Raw genomic sequence first — 22758 nt, 5'->3', positions numbered from 1 at the left:
TCGGACAAATGTTTATGAAGTATGAACTTTTTTTCGTGTTTTGGTGTGGGGAATATTCCCCCAAGGTTTTCCGAAGTATTTATGAAACACCCTCACAATTAATATTTTTGACTTAATGTGTTTTGCTTATAAATTGACGATTATGTACTACGTACTTGTTTTCAGGGATTGTATTTAGGTGTTCAATTTTTTAGAATTTTTTAAATGAAATTGTAATCAAGATGTATGAAATTTTAACCTTAAAAACTTTGTTCAAAACAAATAGGCCTAACTTATATGAAATAATACATTGTAACACGATTTGCTGTCACCTGAAGTTATGGACAGCCACGTACTTCTTCAAGTTCATGGTTATATCTAACATTTCACTTGTACGTTTTTCACCCAACCAACTTCTAGTGCTTACTTGACAGGAAGATGTATGAGTCCCACAGCCATTTGGAAACTTGCAGCGAAGAAAGTAATGCCTTATCTACGTCAGGAATCGATCCCACTTCCCCTCATTTTGCAGTCAACCTGAATGAGGTAACTCGAAGCACTAGTACTACCTGGCAGTTTGGAAGAAATGTCTCTTGTTTATGTCACCGGAACATTAAAATGAAGTATAGTCAGTGTACAGTAACAACTAAAGCACACAAAGGACTGACAGACGAATGGTTTAAATGCAAATGTATACATGACTAGGGAGCGGATTCCCATGAAATTAAATATTTTTACACGTGATAAAACACAATTAACAAAGTAAAAAATCTGAATGTGAAGTTCCAAGCGTAAAATCCGAATTTTATTTCACATAATACGTATTTTAATAGGCCTACATGTTTCCTGTAAATCTATTATAACGGATAAATCATTCAAAATGTGAAATTTCAAGTGTAAAAACCGAATTTCATTTCAAATAACACATATTTTAATAGGCCTACATGTTTCCTGTAAATCTATTATAACTGATAAATCATTTGAAATATGAAATTTCAAGTGTAAAAACCGAATTTCATTTCAAATAACAAATTTTAATAGGCCTACATGTTTCCTGGAAATCTATTATAACGGATAAATCATTCAAAATGTGAAATTTCAAGTGTAAAAACCGAATTTCATTTCAAATAACACATATTTTAATAGGCCTACATGTTTCCTGGAAATCTATTATAACGGATAAATCATTCAAAATGTGAAATTACAAGTGTAAAAGCCGAATTTCATTTCACATAACATATATTTTAATAGGCCTACATGTTTCCTGGAAATCTATTATAACGGATAAATCATTCCAAATGTGAAATTTCAAGTGTAAAAACCGAATTTCATTTCACATAACATATATTTTAATAGGCCTACATGTTTCCTGGAAATCTATTATAACGGATAAATCATTCCAAATGTGAAATTTCAAGTGTAAAAACCAAATTTCATTTCACATAACACATTTTTAATAGGCCTATGTGTTTCCTGGAAATCTATTATAACGGGTAAATCATTCCAAATGTGAAGTTTCAAGCGTAAAAACCGAATTTCATTTCACATAAAAACACATATTACCACAAAACATTACGCAAGTACGTATTTTCAGGAAATCTGTTATAAATAAATAAATATTGCAGTTTGTTTTAACTTGCTTTATTTTTTGTGAAGAACTTTTAAATAATTATAAAACTAAACCTACATCAATTAGATGTGCGCTATCTTTTTAAGAGTTTCTACACATTGTATTATGTATATGTCAGGGATGGCCAACTTAATACCCCTGGAGTGCCAAATTTAATCCAGAGAACTCCATCAGAGGCCGGATCATGATTTAAGTTTAGTTTTATCTATGCTGAAGAAAAACATAAGTTGTTATAGTGCATATAATTTAGTTTAAGGGTCAGGTCCATGGATATTTGTCATTACACAACAGAAAAATAGTAAGTTAATAGAAAAAAAATATTCCTCTTTCAGTAGAAAGAAGCATAAATATCTTGTGAAACATAATTTGTAGGGTCTTTAAATAACTGAAATGCTTTTACATACGTTGTTAATAAGAACATTGTTTTTTTTTTACGAATACGGGAAACCAATGATTTAAAATCCACGTATAATTGTGAAGTTGTCACTCCAAGAATGTGTGATAAGTTAACACGGTATCTGAAAGTATTGTAGGCCTACTCGCCGAACTTGGACGACCCCAGCTCAGAGGATAGAAGTCAAAGAAGTCACATCAACATGCTCTCGATGTTTATGTTATGCAAGTTGGCCGCGTCCGATAACTGAATCGCTTTATAACAGCGTTGCCAAACAAACGACCTCAGCCCGAGTAGAGAGGTCAGCTTATCTTGCCGGAAGAGACAACTACTAACTTCTCTGTCAAAAAAACATCGTACTTGTCTCAGCCCAGCGGTTGCGCTAATTTAGTCATACTGTGACAATGCTGCATAACTAACAGGCATGCACCGTATGATTTATAAAGTTTTGGTGAATGAGGTCGTCTAAGCTTGGGGAGAACAATATGTTTCTGTTCTAAGATTTTACATGCGTTAGAGAATAAAACGCAGTTTCGCATATGTGCGTGCGTGCGAAAAAATAACAAAGAGAGCCCAGTTTCGCAGCAGTGGATAACGCTCTAGTCGCAGGAATTTCCAAAAGTCAACACCGGTAGCCTGAGATGTGTTGATGTATGGATCACACTGAAGTTCACAAAGCTCTGATTGCAGATGACCTAGCTAAGTTTCGATAGCTACATTTTACATTTTTGGCTATGATATCTATACTTAACTCTTTTTAATTTATTTTTATTTGGTATTTTTCATTTATATCTATATCTATGTCTTTTATTTAGGTAGTATCTATTTGCTTTTTTTTTCATTCTTAATTTCTAATTTGTAATTACACTTGTATCTTACATTTGTTTGTTTTATCTCTTTTTTCATTTTATATGCAAGTCTATGTTTTTTTAAACAAATCTGTACTGTCTATTGTAATTGGGGCTTTACCCTGTTATAGAAATAAATAAATAAATAAATAAATAAATAAATAAATAAATAAATAAATAAATAAATAAATAAATAAATTAATTAATTAATAAGTAAAAAAAAATAAATAAATAAATATCACAATGTACAGGATTATTGAATGAAGAAATATCATGCCAAAAAACTTCCGAAATCTTGAAAACGTCGGCCAAACTCTGAAGTCCACCCTTCATTAATTTAATTATATTCCTCTAACTTCATGTTTTATTCTCCGAGAGCTTCCGGCAACATGAAAAATGTAACAGGTTATTTTCTATAATGCAGAACTAAATAATACATATTTTTACGGAAACTGTCAGCAAATTGGACCATTTGACTTAGTGTCTGCTGCTTTCCCTGCAATTACAAATTTAGGACATTCAGATGTTGAATGATATCGGCAAGAAAAGCAAAGTTTCTCGAAGATTAATCGTTTTCGAGATTGTTCTGCAGTTCAACAGAATTCAAAACTTGTTCTTTTGGAAATGTGACTACTTCAGTAAACCTCAGACTCTATGGGCCGCCAGTTGGCCATCACTGGTATACGTGATCCATTTTTGTTGTTTGTCCAACATCTTTGGCTGTACTTCCGTGAAAGTAATGCCACACGTTCTGAGAAGTGAGAACTGCTACTGTACTCCAACCACGAGAAAGTTTCCAGGGAATGAAACGAAGCGGGGTGATGCTGTGAATGAATGTTGATGTCATAAGATGTCATAAGGTCACACACGTGGGTACTCGTATCTCTATTGGCTATCTCTAAAAGCACAAACCATAACACTGATATACACATTTTTATATTACCCTAGCTACAAAATTAGATCACTGTTAATCTCCTGGTCTTTTAATCCCTCCATACAGGAAATAACATATGCAGGAGAGCGCATGATTTTTAAACTGACATAACTCTAATATTATCTATCTACTTCGTTCCAATAGATTTCGCAATAGTAAGCACATTCTTTTCACGGTTTATCTCCTGGTTGGAGAACAGTAGACGGCATATTATCAACATTACTGGAGAGTAATTAACATGAACAAGAATGAGAGATCTTGCAACATATAATTTCTAGGAATGCTTATTGTTGCTGAAGCTGGTTTCAATCGGCTTCGTTTGAAATACACAACCGATAAGAGCTCAGAGTAATATAAACAAAACTCAGACCTATCGTTCATTCCCAACAAAGTAACGCAATACCCCAGCCAATAACTTAACAACATATTGTGGTGATTCCCCACCATCGAGTGTGTATTGCATGAGGAAAGAGCGGAGTTTTTCTAGTTTCATAAGAATCTGCGAGTCTGTATTTGCGTTCAGATTGTGCTGGCGTGAGTGTACCAGCAGAGTGACGTAACAGATAATTCAATCGGTAATAAAATAGTAAATTAATATTATAATTTTTAATTTTGAACTGCATTGATGAATATAATTACAGGTGGACAGCGGGATCAGCGTAAACAAATCTAGGCCAATCATATAAGCCCATGTCCTATCTTTAAATGTAGACATGAGAAATAGTGGGTAAATTTTTCTTGAACCCTCTCTCTCTAGAAACAACACCGCCGACATCGACTTTATTTTCAGTATAAAATTACCCACAACATTAATCTTTCTTTCTCTATAGTTAATTAAAAATGAGAAACTAAACAAACAAGAAATTAATATGATATGAAATTATAATGAAATAAATTATTGTGCCTATTCTACAGACATCAATTAATTTTGCGTTCCTGCATAAATGTTCATTTTATTTCATATTGTAGGCAATGGAATACATTTCTGCCCCTGCATTTTTAATGTGCCTGTCTAATTACTAATCAAGAATTCAGCGTCTATTGGAGATAATGGAATAATGGCAGAATAACTAGAAACACTATTCATTACTACCATAGATCTTACTTTCGTAGACTATAGGTCGCGCCAGGGATTTTGGCGATGGATTTTCTTAATGTGTACTGGAGAGCGAGTTCTCACCGCTGCAAGATCGGCTGTTATCTCTGTCGCAGTGGAATGGGTAGGACATAAGAGTAAACATGCACGCCCGAGTATTTGTGCACTCTGGACAGTCACCTCCAAAAACTAAACAAATATTACAGTAGTCTATATGTGTCTTTGGTATTCCCAAGAAACTTGTTCGATTAATTAAAATGTGTCTCAATGAAACTTACAGCAGAGTCCGTATAGGCCAGTTTCTATCTGATGCTTTTCCAATTCACTGAGGGCTAAAGCAAGGAGATGCACTATCACCTTTACTTTTTAACTTCGCTCTAGGATATGCCATTAGGAAAGTTCAGGATAACAGAGAGGGTTTGGAATTGAACGGGTTACATCAGCTTTTTGTCTATGCAGATGACGTGAATATGTTAGGAAAAACTCCTCAAACGATTAGGGAAAACACGGAAATTTTACTTGAAGCAAATAAAGCGATAGGTTTGGTAGTAAATCCCGAAAAGACAAAGTATATGATTATGTCTCGTGACCAGAATATTGTACGAAATGGAAATATAATCTGTTATATATATGGAAATATATATGTATATGGAAATATGTTAATCCTTAGTCAATAGATAAGACTAGTTTTACGAAATACGAACATTAAGGGATGGAAAATGGGAGGCAGTAATGATCAAAATAATTATACCGATTTATTTTGTTTAACCAGCAGACGTGCAGCCTTTAAATTTAAAACAAAGATTCACTCATAAAATTGGGTTAGACTATTCATCTCATCTCTCAGAATTGTTTCTAAAATGTATAAGGAAAGTAAAAAAATTCAATTTCATGTAGGCTACTCCCTTGAAATAACTTTTTTTTTCCCCCCCGAGCAGAGAGGAGAGAGAAATAAGTCGCCGATTTTAAAAATTCACTAAACTATATTTAACTAGAGACGTAAAATTTAAAATGAAGGTTACTCTCTACAATATTGGTTAAACATTCTTAGATTTTTTAAATACCATATCCTAAGGTACTGATGAAAAGGCAGAAGGGAGTGAGAAATCTCATGTCATCCGATCTGGATGAAAGTCGATATCTGGGGATCTTTGCGATCACAGAATACGAATAAGGTATTATTTAGTCGACTTTGTCCCTAAAGTGGTGGAGTGGGACAAAAATGGGTGAAAAATTAAATTAGATATCTTAGGGGTTTTCGAGACGAAAATTACGAATAATACAATTTGTGCGAATTCAATATGGCAGTTTCAGTACTATGAATTATATTTTAAAAAATTAAACATCGGATATCGCACAGGTAACACACGTATAGTATTTAAGGGGGTATGTAACACCTTCTGATAGTAGGCCTATACATTTAGTAAAATCCAAAGTGTAATTTCTACATATTCTGAATGAATGTTGTGCTGGAATTTAATATAGTCATCAGCCAATACCTCTAGATTAATAAACAACTTTCTAGAATCCATAAAATACAATATTTATTGTGAATGGTAATTATATTTTTCAATTGGTGCAATTTGTGCAGGGAAAATTGGTTTCTCCGATATTTTGTACGATTTCGAATATTTTAAAATGCTTTCTTCTCTGTTCTATTCACAATGTGCGTGTGAAGAAATTATTGCCCTTGTAATATCCATTACAATCCTATTTATTATACTCTTATATAAATCTAACTTCCGCAGCATGCAATTTTACCCAATTAACCAAATTATATTTTGATTATTAAGAAGAATCGTAATTTTATTAACTTGAATTGTCGCACCACCAGTAGACGATCCCTAGATTATTACTGGACAAATCTTGTATATTGATCTGGTAAGGGTAGGATTTTCCTTTTAATTAAGAATTAATTTAATTTAGAAAATGTAGGAGACGTATTGTAAAATCATTGCGAACGGAAGTCATTTACATTTTTATTTATTCTTTGAGTAGGACTGAACCGTGGTGTGTTTCATAATAAGAATAATTGATATGAGCTGCTGTTATGAAAATATGAACGACTCAGAATGTTATCGCATCTCATTCTCGCAGCTTACACAAACAATATTGGCTCGCCTACTGGAAATGTCATCGAGGTCATCTGCCAAAATCGGTGCCTCCGACTATACTTGGGTCTTATAGCAACGGTCAGTCTAATCTACTATTCCCTCACGTTTATTTCCAACCAAAACCTACAGACTGTGCTAAGATCCGCTGTATTTTTAAAAACAAATTTTAAACCTGAAATGCAAAAACAGTAGGCATATTGTGGAGGAAACACGAATACCTTTTTAGTGTAACAAAGAAGTTATTTATCTTGGCTGCAAATATAAATTGCTTGGCATAGAAAAGCATGAGAAAATATCACAGGCAATAATAAGGTAAATAATGATAATGTAGTACAAGATGATGTATTTCATTTTGGTTATCGTAATATGAGTTTTAGATAATTCACGATAAGTAGTCACGGAGATACGTGTGTTATCACAAACTGCAGTTTAGAAAATCCTGACCTGCACAATATTGATCTGGAACTGCCTGTACTTCCTCCCTGAGCTAGTGCACGGCATAAAGACATTAGCCTTGACTTTGTGAGGGAGTGAAAACACTTTCACGGCTGAACGCGTCGATCGCGATATTGCGCAGGTCAACGAATCTGTACACAGACTGAGGTGCAGCCCTTGACGATAATTTCTATTACGACGCCGCCGGGAATATGGGGGAGGGGGGAACTTATACACATATTCTGCTTCATAATATGCTATCAGCCAGCCTTGGAGCACGCAGCGGTTATGGTGCAACTGTGAAATCATGTTTCGACTCCCGTCTAGAACAATTGAGGCGCTGACATGGTAAAGGTAATAACTCCAAAAACAAAATTTTTTTCAGGGGAAGCAAAAAACAAATTTATGAACACTTTCTCGCTTACATTATTACAGAAACTGCTTTAAATGAGAGGCATACACTCATGTTTGTGTTACATATGAAATTTGAAAAGTCTGGCACAGATTTATATGTGAAATCCTATTTTATGAAAATACAACATTGAAATAACTCCTTAGCCAAACTGAGAATTAACGTTATTTATACATTATGCACAAATTTTTCGGTAAAATGCATGATACTTTTCATCGAGGAAGTCTAACATACAGAGTGATTTATATAGAACTGACACATTTCTTTCTTTAATTATTCCGTTGGAAATTCATTCAATGACCCAATTTTAGCACCAAATTAAGCAGAATGTTCTGGAGTTTCGATTCCTTGTCACTAGATGCGCAAATGTTTATGGTTTATTCCTATTGTTGGCAGCACTGACCCAATTTTAGCACCAAATTAAGCAGAATGTTCTGGAGTTTCGATTCCTTGTCACTAGATGCGCAGATGTTTATGTTTTATTCCTATTGTTGGCAGCTGTTTCCGACATTTTGTGTCAACGTAAAAATGCAGTACACATTAAATCAACGACTCTTCCTTGTGAAGCAATACTGGATTACGAATTCAATTACAGCTACTCAAAGGGCATACCAGAGAGAATTTGGTGTTCACAATCCTCCCAAAAGAAACACAATACTGGGACTGGTAAACAAATTGGAAACAACTGGATCTCTGGTAAGTGAAAAGGGCAAGCATCGTTCATCTAGGCTTCCCACGGTTGTTGTTGACGTAAGAGCACGACTGGAGCAGTCACCCAAAAAATCATTAAGACATTTGTCGCAGGAGACAGGGTACACCTACTCAATGAGAGCTGCGAAAAGTGCAGGCCTAGAGCCAAGTTTCTTTGACGACCCAATAATTTCCAGGAACCTGTGGCCACCAAGATCTACGGATTTGACAACGCCGGACTTCTTTCTATGGGGTTACTTAAAAGACAGGGTTTACGCCACACGTCCCCAGACATTGGACGATCTGAAACACAACATTACACAGGAGATTCAAGCTATTGACAACAGAGTCCTCCAACGAGTGGCCAGTAACATGGAACGACGTGTTGAGTTGTGCCTTATGCAGGATGGAGGACATTTTCAACATTTGCTATAGAAGTAAATAATCTTCCAAAATTCCTCTACATTTTAAGTATAATAAGTTGTCGCTAGCACAATTCGTTTTGAAACAATTAATGAAAGAAATGTGTCAGTTCTATATAAATCACTCTGTAGATAAGTCTCTCTTTTTGGCATCAGGGACGACTGGTCTTCTTTCAAGGCGTTGCAAGCACTGCAAGTTAGTGATTGAAGTTAATGACTGTCCTTTCTTAAAAATCCTGTGCTCTGTCCACATTTCAAGGTCATTAAATGACTGTCTTGTTTTTATTAGAGGAAAATCAGCTCTTGAGAGTCTAATCCAGTTGAGGGTGCTGATTTTGATAGGAGTCGTATTCAAAAACTTGTCACATTCTGCAGAAAAGTCGAAGAAATCCTCATCCTTCATCATTATTACATTATTAGGCCTTACCTCTTCTGGAACCATGGTCTTGCATTTTTTTTTCTTTTCTCTATGATGCCAAATTCCCTATCACATGGCATGTAGGAATGTTCTGAAACCAGGAATTTCAAGTCCACTGAATCAAAACGTTTCTTGGCAATAATGTAAATCAGGACCATTAGAATCATCCGATTCTTATTCTGCCCTGCACAGTTATCAGCCCATATTTGTCTAGACACACTCTGATGTTGTAAAAGGAGTTACTACCTTCTCCGCGCCAACAGCTGTGCACATACATCTTACAACATCTAGTGACTACGTTTCCAACTTCGTTTCATTACATACGGACAAACTACCTTCTCTGTGCCATTGGCATGGCCATTTACTACCTTCTCAATGAAAAACCTAAAAATTCGAATTTTTGGCAGTTACGACCTTTCCCATGTCATCCCCTCATCCAGGGTTGCCAGATAAAGGAATCGAAACCTTCGTACTAACTTATGAAAATTGTCGTACTTCAGCATAAAATTGTCGTACATTTCTCAACTTCCTAATATACGTCTAGTCCACCGCTGTGTAGTGATGGTTAGCATGTCTGACTGTGAAACAAGCGGGCCGGAGTTGAAATCCCAGATGGGACGAGTTATCTGGTTGACGTTGTTTCCGGATTTTCCCTCAATCCATTAAGAGCAAATGCTGGTACTTTCGGCGCAGGAGTCATTTCGCTGGCATTATCATCTTCATTTCGTTATGCAGTTGATAAAGAATCGCAAAATAAATATATCTACCAGTAAATTTTAGTTTCAATTAAAAGTACTACTAATTATAGTTCACATCCACAATGACATTCAGCATTGAAACAAATCATCACCCATTTCTTCATCATCAACACTGTCATCGCAGAAAGGCGTGCACGATGACGCTTGGTTAGAAACAACTTTCTTATATTTAATTAAAGTCAGCAGAATTTGATCTTTGGCCGACGCGGCGGCAGATAGGTCTATTTTGTAGTATCAGTAAATGCGGCGGCTGAAAATTATATCAAATTAATTCATCTACAGTCGACTGATACCCGACACCTCCATAATGTCGGCGCGTTTAGCCTTCTTAATGCTACTGCGGTACTGTTTAATTGATAAAAGATTTCCTTTATCGAACAAACAAGAAAATAATAAAATTAAACTCGTATTACTTTGATATAACTGCGTCGTCTACATGAAACCCTAGATCATATATACCCAGCTAAGTCGGCCTTATAGGCTTTGAGGTTAACAATTTTTGTCAGATTTACTACGCTGCCATCTAGTTGTTACGTAAGTAGTCACGTCATAATTCCCATTTGAATTGCATTAGCGACTGTACTGCCATCTCGTTTTGGTTTATGGCGGACGGGTGGCGATCCTGGCGGTTGTTCTCTTCAAAGTGCTGCCGATTTTAACGTAGCGAGGAGTTATCTGTTACATATATGATCTAGGGTGAAACCTTGAGCTCAAGATGACAAATTATGACTTGCATGGCAAGCATAGTTACCAGATCGATTTTCAAAGCAACCTCCCCCTCCCCTTAAAAGCATGTTTCTTTCATATTAGTCCAGGACATATTAAATGAAGAAAACTTGTCTAAAAGGAACGAATTAACAATCAATTTTTATTTAAATTATAGACCAACATTTATAAGTTCCCAATTATTGTTTCCCTTCAGTGAAATAGTCGTACAAAATTCCGTACGAAATAGAGTGCGGTCGTACCTCGTACAATTAGTCAAAATAGTCGTATACGTACGACTATAGTCGTATGTATGCAACCGTGATTATATCTCCTCTTTTAAGACATATAAGCCTATCGAGATCGCAGGATTGCGTCACATTTTTGTTGCCATGAACGTCGTATTGCATAATGCACAAAACAGGTTAGATCGGGAGACATAAGATAGTCCGTGTATACAACCTAATAATTAATTATTCCTTGCCGTTTACAATATGCTACAAATTTAACTGAAACAGTTTATTGTTTTTTTTATCGAAGATTTCAATTGCAGAGCTTATGTAACATCGAAATTCAATGTGGCTGACAAATTTCGTCACAAGCCCTCTATCAGATTCGTGCTGTAAATCTAAGACACTGGACCCACGGCTTTTCATTTATCCAGGAGGAAACCATGTTAAGGATTTTATCGTCTTTGAAATTTGGCCTGGTTTGAAATCGCGAACTTCGAATCCAAGAGCAATCATAGTAACCTTGAGTCCACAGAGAACTACTGAAATCGCCTAATCTACATAAAAGGAAATAAATAAATAGATAAATAAATAAATAAATAAACAAGTAAATAAATAAATAAACAAGTAAATAAATAAGTAAATAAATAAATAAGTAAATAAAGTAAATAAATAAATAAGTAAGTAAATAAATAAATGAATAAATAAATAAACAAGTAAATAAATTAGGAAATAAATAAATAAATAAGTAAATAAACAAATAAATAAATAAATAAACAAGTAAGTAACTAATACTAAACTGTCCCCCATTGAGGGTAGCCATTACGGACTCAGTACATCCTCAAAAAATTATTACACATATGTAAACATAGGTATTAAATTTAAAAAAGGGAAACAAATAAATAAACAAGTAAATAAATAAATAATTGAATAAATAAGTAAATAAATAAATAAGTAAATAAATAAATAAAAAGGTATGTAAATAAATAAGTAAATGAATAAATAAATAAATAAATAAGTAAAGAAGCAAGTAAATAAATAAGTAAATAAATAAATAAGTAAATAAATAAACAAGTAAATAAATGAAAAATAAAACATAACTGCAAAATAAATAAATGGATAAATAAATAATCACTAATTAAATTAATAAATAAAGAAATAAGGAAAAAGAAATAGAAAATGAATAAATAAAGATATAAAGAGGTAAATAAATAAATACATACATAAATGCATATGTAAATAAGTACATATACACATAAATGCATTAATAATAAATAATAAATAAAATAAATAAATAAATAAGTAAATAAATAAATAAATAAGAAAATATGTAAGCAAATAGATAAAAAATAAAAGTAAATAAATAAATAAATTATGAATAAATAAATGAATAATTAAATAAACAAATAAGTAAAAAATAAATAAATTAATTAATTAATTAATAAGAAATAAATAAACATATAAATAAATAAAATCGATAAAAAATAAATAAATAATTATATAAATAATAAGCATATAATCGGCCTGGGTGGCGCAATCTGTAGAATACTGGCCTTCTGTACCCGAGGTTGAGGGTTCGACCCCGGCCCAGGTCGATGACATATAAGTGTGCTTAAATGCGACAGGCTCATGTCAGAGACTTACTGGGATGTAAAAGAACTCCTGCGGGACAAAATTCCGGCACATCGGCGACGCTGATATAATCTCGGCAGTTGCAAGCGTCGTTAAATAAAACAAAATTTAATTTAATTTACTTTAATAAGCATATAAATAAATAATTATAAGTAAATACATAAATATAGAAATAAAAAATTAAACAAGATTTATAAATTTTAATGTAGACATTCATAAACAGGTATGATATCTTCATTTTATGGAAATTGCATGAATGTGGTTTATGACATAAGATTTACAGTGTATATGATGGATTTATATAAACTAATATAGGTACATTGAATTACACATATATAAAACTAAATACAAATATTTACACACAGAATACTTCATAAATTTTACAAGAGAAAGAGTTCGTCCAAAGGGCTGGATTCGGGAAGAGTACCTAAAACGCTCATTGCAATTCCGCGTTGAATAGCAATACTTAAGCGTTGACGCAAGTAAGTAGTGTAACGACGATCACCAGTAATGGAGATCAAAATTTGGCCGATTTGAGATACCAAAACTTTAGCGTCATGACTCCAAGAACCAAAGCTCTCCACAGCAAAGGGGACAAAGATATAATTGTCTAAAAGATGAGCATATTTATTGACTTGTTTTTTCACGGCTAATTCAGCAGCAGATGCTGCGCGTCTGGAGGTATTCGGTAAGTGAGATGGAGCTAGAGTGTCAACGCAAGTGGAGTCCCAAATTAAGCAAGTAAATAAATAAATGAATAAATGAATGAATAAATAAATGAGTAAACAAATAAATATATACACAAATGAATGAATGAATGAATAAATAAATAAATAAATAAATAAATAAATAAATAAATAAATAAATAAATAAATAAATAAATAAATAAATCTATACTAATAATAAATCTGTAGCCTAAATTTTTCTGGTAATTTTCGCTTTTCCGAAAATAATTGGTCCTAACATGTATAATTAACCATCCTGAAACCGAAAATCGCTTTTTTGAAATTTTTGTTTGTATGTCTGTCTGTCTGTCTGTCTGGATTTTTGTTACCTTTTCACGCAATAATGGCTGAACCGATTTATATGAAAATTGGAATATAAATTAAGTTCGTTGTAACTCAGATTTTAAGCTCTATGACATTCAAAATACTTTATTTGAAAGGGGGGTTATAAGTGGGCTTGAATTAAATAAACCGAAATATCTCCCTTATTATTGATTTTCGTGAAAAATGTTACATAACAAAAGTTTCTTTAAAAATGATTTCCGATACATTTTAGTCTAAGCAAAATTTTGATAGGACTGATATTTAATGAGATAAATGAGTTTTAAAATTAAAATAACGATGCCACCTATTAGCGTGCAATGAAGTAGAAACAAATGACTTCGTTTATAAGGGGCCTTGGACAACAACAATCGAAACTATTAAACATAGCCTACAGAGAATGTTTCTGTGTTTGTATGAAGTAATATCGAAAGCTAATTAAACATTTGTATAATTAATTATTATTTCTCCATTGGAAAGTGTAGTTTCTCTAGATGGACATAATGCTATAATGTTATTACAGTATCTTCTGACTGAATTGCGGACAGGTAAGATTAAAATAGCTTCTTACGCACAGAAAACTTGATAGAAAGAAATATAATTGCATATCACTATATATGCTGTATCACTATTTAAGTTATTTGAAGGGTTCAGAACCATAGTGGGCCAAGGGCCATTTACTGACGACGTAAAAAACAAGGGTTAAAATTACGTTATTACCATAATTCAATGGAAACATATGGCAAGTAATATAAAGTATACACATTAAAACTAAATGATATGTCAATCTTCATTAAACTATGGTTGCATGTAATAAAAATTAAGAAAAATGTTAAAGGAATTTTCATTGCACCAAATGAGTGGAATCTGGATCAAAATGATCGCATTTTAATTTTTTTAAACAATTTAAATTAAGTAACATATTAAACGATTTATCCTTCTATCAAACACGAATGTCCCCTGGACCAAATGTCCTATTTTAATTATGTAATTAGTTTATATTTATTTATAACGGGTGCAGCGGAGCGCACGTGTACGGCTAGTAAATAAATAAATGATGAATAAATAAATTAATGAGTAAATAAATGAATAAATAAAGAAATGAATAAAAAAGTAAAAAAAATTAATGAAGAAATGAATAAAAAAATGAATGAATAAATAAATAGGCAAATAGGCAGACGGACAAGCGGGCAAATGGATAAGCGGACAAACAGACAGACAGACAAACGGACAAAGCCAGACTAGTGCTGTACAGTACAACCCTTCCCTCTCCTTCCCGCTGGACGCTCTCCTCTCTTACGTCAGACCACGTACATTCCGCGAAGCTTGTTAATGATATTGTAATATACTAGCCTATAAAAGCTTATGATATGATTTTCACGTCCTCACATTCCTTCTCAAGTTTAGAACTACCTATCTATCCATCTACCCCATCTCAGTTAATATCGCGTGTGATTTCCAACTGAGGTCCGCGACTCGATTCCCGACATGAGTGAAAATTGTTTATAGCATACCTGCACAAACAGCGCTCAACGAGCGCGCGCGCTCCTTAGGAGCGGGAGAGCGGTGTTTACCGCTCGCCGAAACGGAGAGGAAGATACGTCAGAATGACATAGACTTGCTTTAGGTAGAGGAGAGGGAAACGACCACTCATTTATCTAGTGGAGTGCAATGTGTAGGCCTATTCTCAGTAACTGTTTCACGTTGCTTACCTGATGCTACAGTACAGTATGGAGGAATCTAAAAGACGGAACATAACATTTAACGATTTACAGCTCGAACTTATTGATCTTCAATGTGACCTAAGGGCTAAAGACAGTTCGAATAATACTACTAGCCTGGGTGAGTTTTACAAGACTAAACATTAGCAATAATATCCACGACTACACAGGCTGGCTGTGAAAATGATTGCTATGTTTGGCTCAACATTTATATTTATGAGCAACTGTTTTCTATAATCAACTTTAATAAAGGCAGACATCGAACATCTGTAACTGATGTTTCATTACGATCAGTAGGCTACTGTTCCTTTCAGCTGCCAACTGCATAAAACCTCGTTTTGATGTACTGATAAATAAAAATATAACAAAATGATATTGTACATTTAAGTAGCTATAGAATGTCTATTATTTCTGTAAAATAAATATTTCTTTATTAATTAATAATAGTCCAAGATAGTTTTGCAAACACTGAACGGGAATTCATTTCATAACACTCGTAATAGTACTTTCTTTTGTATATATTTTGTACGAGATCACCCCTTCTTCCAGCCCACCTTTAGCGCAGCTAATATCCGCATTCCGCTCATGAGCTGTGAGCCGGCTCGGAGAGCGCAAACCTTGTGCAGGCCTGGTTTATAGAAATACAGTGCTCGCGATTTCCTAGACGTACATTGAAGTCTGACAAGACTGTAATCTAACGCATTGTTTTTAAGTTCATCCAGTTCATTTTTTATAATCTGGTAATTCCGATCGCACGAAATTAACTTTACAATCCATTTCTACGCTTTGAAGTGTTTTTGCACTAAATTTTGATACAATGGGAAGCATCTGTATTTTTTTTCTATAATCTCAAAAACACGTAATGCATAAACAGAAGTATATTGGTTCGTAAAAGAATACCACACACAAATTCGCACGTGCAGTTTCGCATAACTCTTGTTCGTGTTACAGGCTCGAGTGTCACTGAACATCTTGTTCTTCACCGGAAGAAATAATCGCCCACGCAAATACCAGCTAGAGAGTCGTGTCCTCATCAAAGCTATAATTCGAGTTTCTGTATTTGCAGTTGAGAGAATCCACGAATAGACCTCTTAGCCACGAACATTAAACCAGCGCACACTAAGTTTATCTACCTTATTTTGTTACCCGTGGTCTGCACATGCCATGCAGAGGGGCTCTAGTTTACTTCCGTTTAACCTCAAGTGTGAGCTTCACTTTCAGTCACGTGAATTTTCCAAGACAAGATGGATATCGTAGTAATTATTACGTCACAAAGAAGGAATGATAGTCTAATTATAATACATAGTGTAGCAACTACCAGAAAGTTGTGTAGGCTGGGATACACGCAACAGCTAAGGCGCTGAGCTTTAATGCTCAGTGGAAGTCACGGACGTGGGTTTCAATACCGATTAGGACACATATTTCACTTTTGTAATCGTGATCGTATGTGTTGTATTAGATGACGGGGCGACATCTTGCTGACTTGATGCTACGGTGTTCAAACGTAATTTATGTGAGTGCAGTGAGAGTGAAACAACTTCAAATGCAGTGGCGGCTGGTGGTTTGAAAATATGATGGTGCACAATGGATATCGGAGAGGAGTTAAACATACTGTGACAGCCACGTGACATTCGATCACACGACCGGCAGAAGAAGGTAAAGTCGGCCGTGGTTCGGCGCAAGTTGCGCGCGCATCTGCTTCCTGGGGCATGTGCTATGGCGTAGAGAGGAGAGGAGAGGAGAGAGAGCGGCCGCGGCAGAGAGGGGAGAAATCAAGAGAAGTCTGGATAGGCGTCATCTTCTAGGTATCTGTCGACTGATCGTGAACTCTCCAGAAACTATGATTTAGTTATAAATACAACACGCGAGTGAACTTGAGCAGTCGTTGTTGTAATCGTTGGACAGCAAGCCAGCCAGTCTTGTGTAGCAGAGAAGCCAGCTTCGAGACCGGAGTTCGTCTTGAGTGTGTCCGCAGATGTGTGAGCGTCCGAAGTCCTGAGTTCGAGTGCAGTGAACCGCAGTTGGGGGACCTGAGTTCGAAGTTCAGTGTACTGTCTCTGAAGGTCTGGGGTTCGAGATACTGTGAACTTGAGTGACTGAGCTAGAAAAGCTAGCCAAGGCAAACGAACTGTGAACTGAGAACTGACAGTTCTGTTTTGTAAATAGTGCTTTGTGAACATTAGTTAAGATTAACAGTTCATTGTTGTTCTCAATAATCCAAGTAAATTGTCATTGTCGTCTGTGGAGTGCAACTAATACTGTGTTACTGTGTGGAGTGGAAATCTCATTGTTGACGGGAGTAGAATTAAATTGTAGAGAGTGATTATTATTGTCGTAAAAATAAAATTTCATTGTTGTTTTGAATAGAAGTTACATTCTTGATTTGTAAAAAACTTACAATACTTTACTTTAAAGTTTAAAACCGTGAATACCTGAAGGGTTATACATATAAAGCTAATTTATATGCAATTAATAAGTAAAATGACTAAATACAAGCATACCTATTTATACAGAAAGTCCAAAAGTGGAAGGGGTCGTGGGCGGAGCTCTCTATATTGCGATTTACCCTCATGAAAAACATTTGAGCACAGAATCGTCATCAGGATGCTACCAAGTACCAAGTGCAACGTTTTCGTTCATAAAATTCAAATGCAGCTTTCGTAGGCTGTCGGGAGATAACAGCACTTATTGTTAGAACGACAACTCTTAGAACTTTAAAGCAAAATGAAGAGTCCACTGCAAGAATGATGGATGTCACTTTCTTGTCGAAAATGAACCAAGACTGTCAATGCATAGCTTAAGACATATAGAATCTACATAGAGACTTATATGGCATTAACACTGATAGTCATTGTACAGTAATGATCGGAAAATCACAGTTAAGCTTTGAGCGCTAAGCATTTCAAACTTTCAATTGCTTCTCCTGCAAAATGTATTCCAAATGACATCCATCATTCTTGCAGTGGACTCTTCAAATACGAGCTCCTTTAAGTATTGTGCCATTTGTGTGCATGTAGATTGAGAAAGTAATATGCGAAATATGCGACTGTTCGTTGCACAAGCCGAATGAATACATTTTTCATGGTTATTACTTCGGACAAATGTCTAGTTGAAACAGATAATTTCCCAGTGAATTTAGTTTCTTCTGCACTGACGTTGGTGTCCGTGTCAGGGAGTGCGACAAACCATTCTCAATCAGGAAAGCAGCAGACCACGCCTCTAACCCCCCTGTCCCCGCACTACCTGAACATCTCGATAAACTACCTTCCATAGGTTTTCAACATCTTTGCAAACCAAGAGGCTCGGAGGCTCCTGCAGACGTAAAAAACAAGACGCCAGCTGCAGATAGTCATGAATGAAAATTGTAAAATAGAATTATATAATTAATCGTTCACGCTATTGGGTTATTTTACGACGCCGTATCAACATCTAGGTTATTTAGCGTCTGAATGATATGAAGGTGATAATCCCGGTGAAATGAGTCCGATGTCCAGCACTGAAAGTTACCCAACATTTACTCGTATTGGGTTGAGGGAAAACCCCGGAATAAACCTCAACCAGGTAACTTGCCCCGACCGGGATTCTAACCCGGGCCACCTGGTTTCGCGGCCAGACGCGCTGACCGTTACTCCAGAGGTGTGGACTATAATTAATAGTAACAAAGCCGGGAGATTAGGAACATTACTGGGGGTGTACAAACCTGCAACCCCCTTGAGAAGCCGCCACTGTTCAAATGTAAAACTCATTTGGAAAATGAACAACTCTTGAAGCTACATGAATAAGTAGCTATAAGCAAGGATAGGTATACATGCAGTATAGATAAAGTAGGCAAAAAATAACAGGTAAAGTAGGTAGGTTGATAGACAAGAGAGACAAAAGAAATATGTACATACAGGTACTTAGGTAGGTAGGAAAATTGGTACTGTAGCTAGGTAGATAGGCAAAGAGGAAGATTTATGTATAGATTTATGGATCGATATGATTATGGATGGATATATCGATGGATGAAGGGATGGATAGATGTATCGATGAAGGGAGGGAGGGAGGGAGGGTCGGGCGGATAGGCGGATGGAAGGACAGACAGACACGTAAATAGGTACCGGGACATCATTTTGTTTCTAGCAGTAGTAGTAGTAGGTTTATTTTGCCTGGCAGAGTTAAGGCCATGAGGCCTTCTCTTCCACTCAACCAGGTTTCAATAATATACATGAAATACAAAATTATATTACAAAACAACACAAAAGAAAATACCTTAGAAATTACAAAAAATATAGTAGAAAATTACAATAGTCAAGATCAGTTACATAACATAAAAGTACAAATAGTGAAGATCGGTTACATAATAGGCTATATAGGCTAAAATAAAGTAGAAAATTACACATAATCAAAATCAGTTACATAACATAAGGGGAATATACACACTCACACACACACAAACACACAATTTATAAGACCTAAAATGCTCGAAATAAATTCGACGATTAATTCACTTGATATATATATTATACAGTTAATACACTAATAGGAGAATACATGTGGGTTACAAGACATAAAATGTTGATTAGCAAAGTCGTACTAAATGACATACAAATACAATGTTTTTACTAACATTTTTAATATTAACCAGCTACACCTTTGGATTAACGGTCGAGAACCGGAAACACTGTTACCCCCTTTCACGACCGAAGTTTAACGATACTACTATAGGCCTACGATTTTGAGTTTGATTATTTTCGTTAGGTTTTATTTAACCCGTTTAGATCCAGAATATGATGATAAAATTAAAAATGGTCCTAATGTATAAATGTTTTTGTTTAGGTTATATTAGGACAGAAAAAACAGAAATTTTCACATACGAGGGAAGGAGGGTGCACTCAAGAAGCTGACTGCAGGATCGGAAGAAGAAATGCCGTAAGGCGTAAGTCTGCACATTGAAACATACTCTGTCCTTTCGCAGTGCGAGAAGAATCGAGTAACCTCGCTCATGTAACAGGGCAAACCATCAACGCCGGGATTTGAACCACGATCCGCGATCATTATAAGCGAGTGCTCAGCCAACTAAGCTACCAATGCGGCCACTAATTCAAGAATTATTCACTTGTTTAATTAAAAAAATAAAATAAAATAAAAAAATTAGAAATATGTGATACATTTCATAACATAGGGATTAGGTAGTTAGGTAGTGAAACTTCCCAATAGCGGACACCGCCGGGGAAAAATTAAATGTCCGTTATTGAGAAGTGTCCGCTATTTAGAAAATCGTTAGTATGTATACAGTACATTAAAATGTCTCATACATATTCAACACTATATTTTACAGTACAGTACAGTAGACAATGAGATTGTTTACAGTATTCATCCAGAGAGAAATCGTACCAGTAAATGTTTAGTAAATGAAATAAGCAACAGTCACTGTACCACTTCACCTTACACAAAGAAATCTAGAATTGCATTCTCAGTGTATGATTTTAAAATAACATCCTTGTTTTTCAAAATTTCACTAACCTGAGTTTTTCCCAAATTAAACTTTGTGGTCAGCTCACGAACACTTAATTTCTCCTTCTCGCTATGCTTTACAATATCCACTTTCTCTTTTAGTGACAAACGTTCACGTTTTTGTGACATTTCTAATGTGACTGTACTTCGGAACACTCAACTTGACAAACTAAGAAAGTACGAACTGCTCACATACAGTATCACAACTAACAACTGTGCTGCTTACCTTCCATAAAGTACAAGAACGTTCAAATGCACGATAATGATTGTTGCAAAGAATTCCGTTATTATTCCGTTTAATTTACAACCGTCTTTTTCTTTTTTTTTTTTCTTTCACGCTGTCCGTTATTTGGAAGTTTTAATTGTTGTTGGGAGGTACATTTCAGTGTCTGCGTCCGTTATTGAGAATGTCCGCTATTTGGAAGAATTTTATCATAAGGGCCAATGTGATTTTGCAGGGGAATTTTAAAATGTCCGCTATTGAGAGGAGTCCGCTATTGGGAAGTGTCCGTTAAGGGAAGTTTCACTGTATATAGCGGAGAGTCGGGTAGTATCGGACATCGGGTAATATCGCACAGTGAGTTTCTTTCATCTACCACACGATGATAGTACCTGATTGACATGGTTACATTTCTGTGATGTCGCATAGAGAAACGTAACCATGTCATTTAGGTACTACCATATGGTGGTAGATGAAAGAAACGCACTGTCCGATACTACCCGATGTCCGATACTACCCGACTCTCCCCTACGCCACTGAATGAAGCCATCCTAAGAGTTGAAACACTATAGGCTATCGTGCAGCTTGATGAAATGATATTCTTCTCGATCTCTGAGAGTTTTACAAGTCCGACTCTTGGTAATATAAACAAACTTATGCGCAAAACAAAGTTTCTGCAACTTCTTGAGAAAGAGGGAAATACAGAGAGCAACTGGAAGAAGGATGCAAACAAACCGCCATGAATAATTAATTAAACCTCAATCTCTGCAGACACAAAGGTTGGGAGTTCAAAACCAGCCCCTGTGAAAGGATAGCTCTCAAAGGACTTCCGTATGTGTCCAAGCTAGCGTTGCTTTTTCCCCCCTCTCCGGCTCACAAAACATTTGAAGAGCAGACAGAAGTTCTTTATGAATTTAAAGACAAGACCAGCAATTTTACTTTCGTTCGTCATGGTTAGAATACTTTAAACTTTTAGTTAAGTACACTCATTTGAAAGACACTGAAATACGTTTTTTGAAAATTAAAATTATTTTATTGACAAAAGTATCTGTAACAACGTTACTGTATCAATCTACTGAGCAGAGTATTTCTTGTTTTATCGTAATACATTCTGATGTTCTCTGGATGTTTCATTATCGTCATTACCTTAAATCATAATTTTCATCAATTATCATCACAGATTGATTTTATGTAAGCTGTTCAGCGTTTTCCCCCTCAAATTGCTGGATATCGCACCTTCCTCTCAATACACAATTTGTTTCGGCTTCTTTCTTAGAGTTTATTATGTCTTTGCTTTACATTGTAAATTAAATATTTTCAGATATTGTCTGATTTTTACTGTGTAATTTAAACTTATTTGTGCTCCGTGTGCCTACATTTGTGGAGTAAGCCCCTGGTATCGTTGAAAATGCTAATTCAAAATGAACAATTTTCTTCCGGCTAAGCTGTTCTGAAATACTGTACTCCAACCACGAGAAAGTCTTTGGGGAATGAGACGAAGCGGGGTAAAGTAGCCACGTTCAATTAGTAGGCTAGCGGTGTCAAAGAGGACGGAAGCTTTGTAGTTTCAATAATTTT

Source organism: Periplaneta americana, chromosome 12, assembly GCF_040183065.1.
Source record: "Periplaneta americana isolate PAMFEO1 chromosome 12, P.americana_PAMFEO1_priV1, whole genome shotgun sequence".
NCBI lineage: Eukaryota > Metazoa > Arthropoda > Insecta > Blattodea > Blattidae > Periplaneta > Periplaneta americana.
This window is presented reverse-complemented; position numbering follows the sequence as displayed.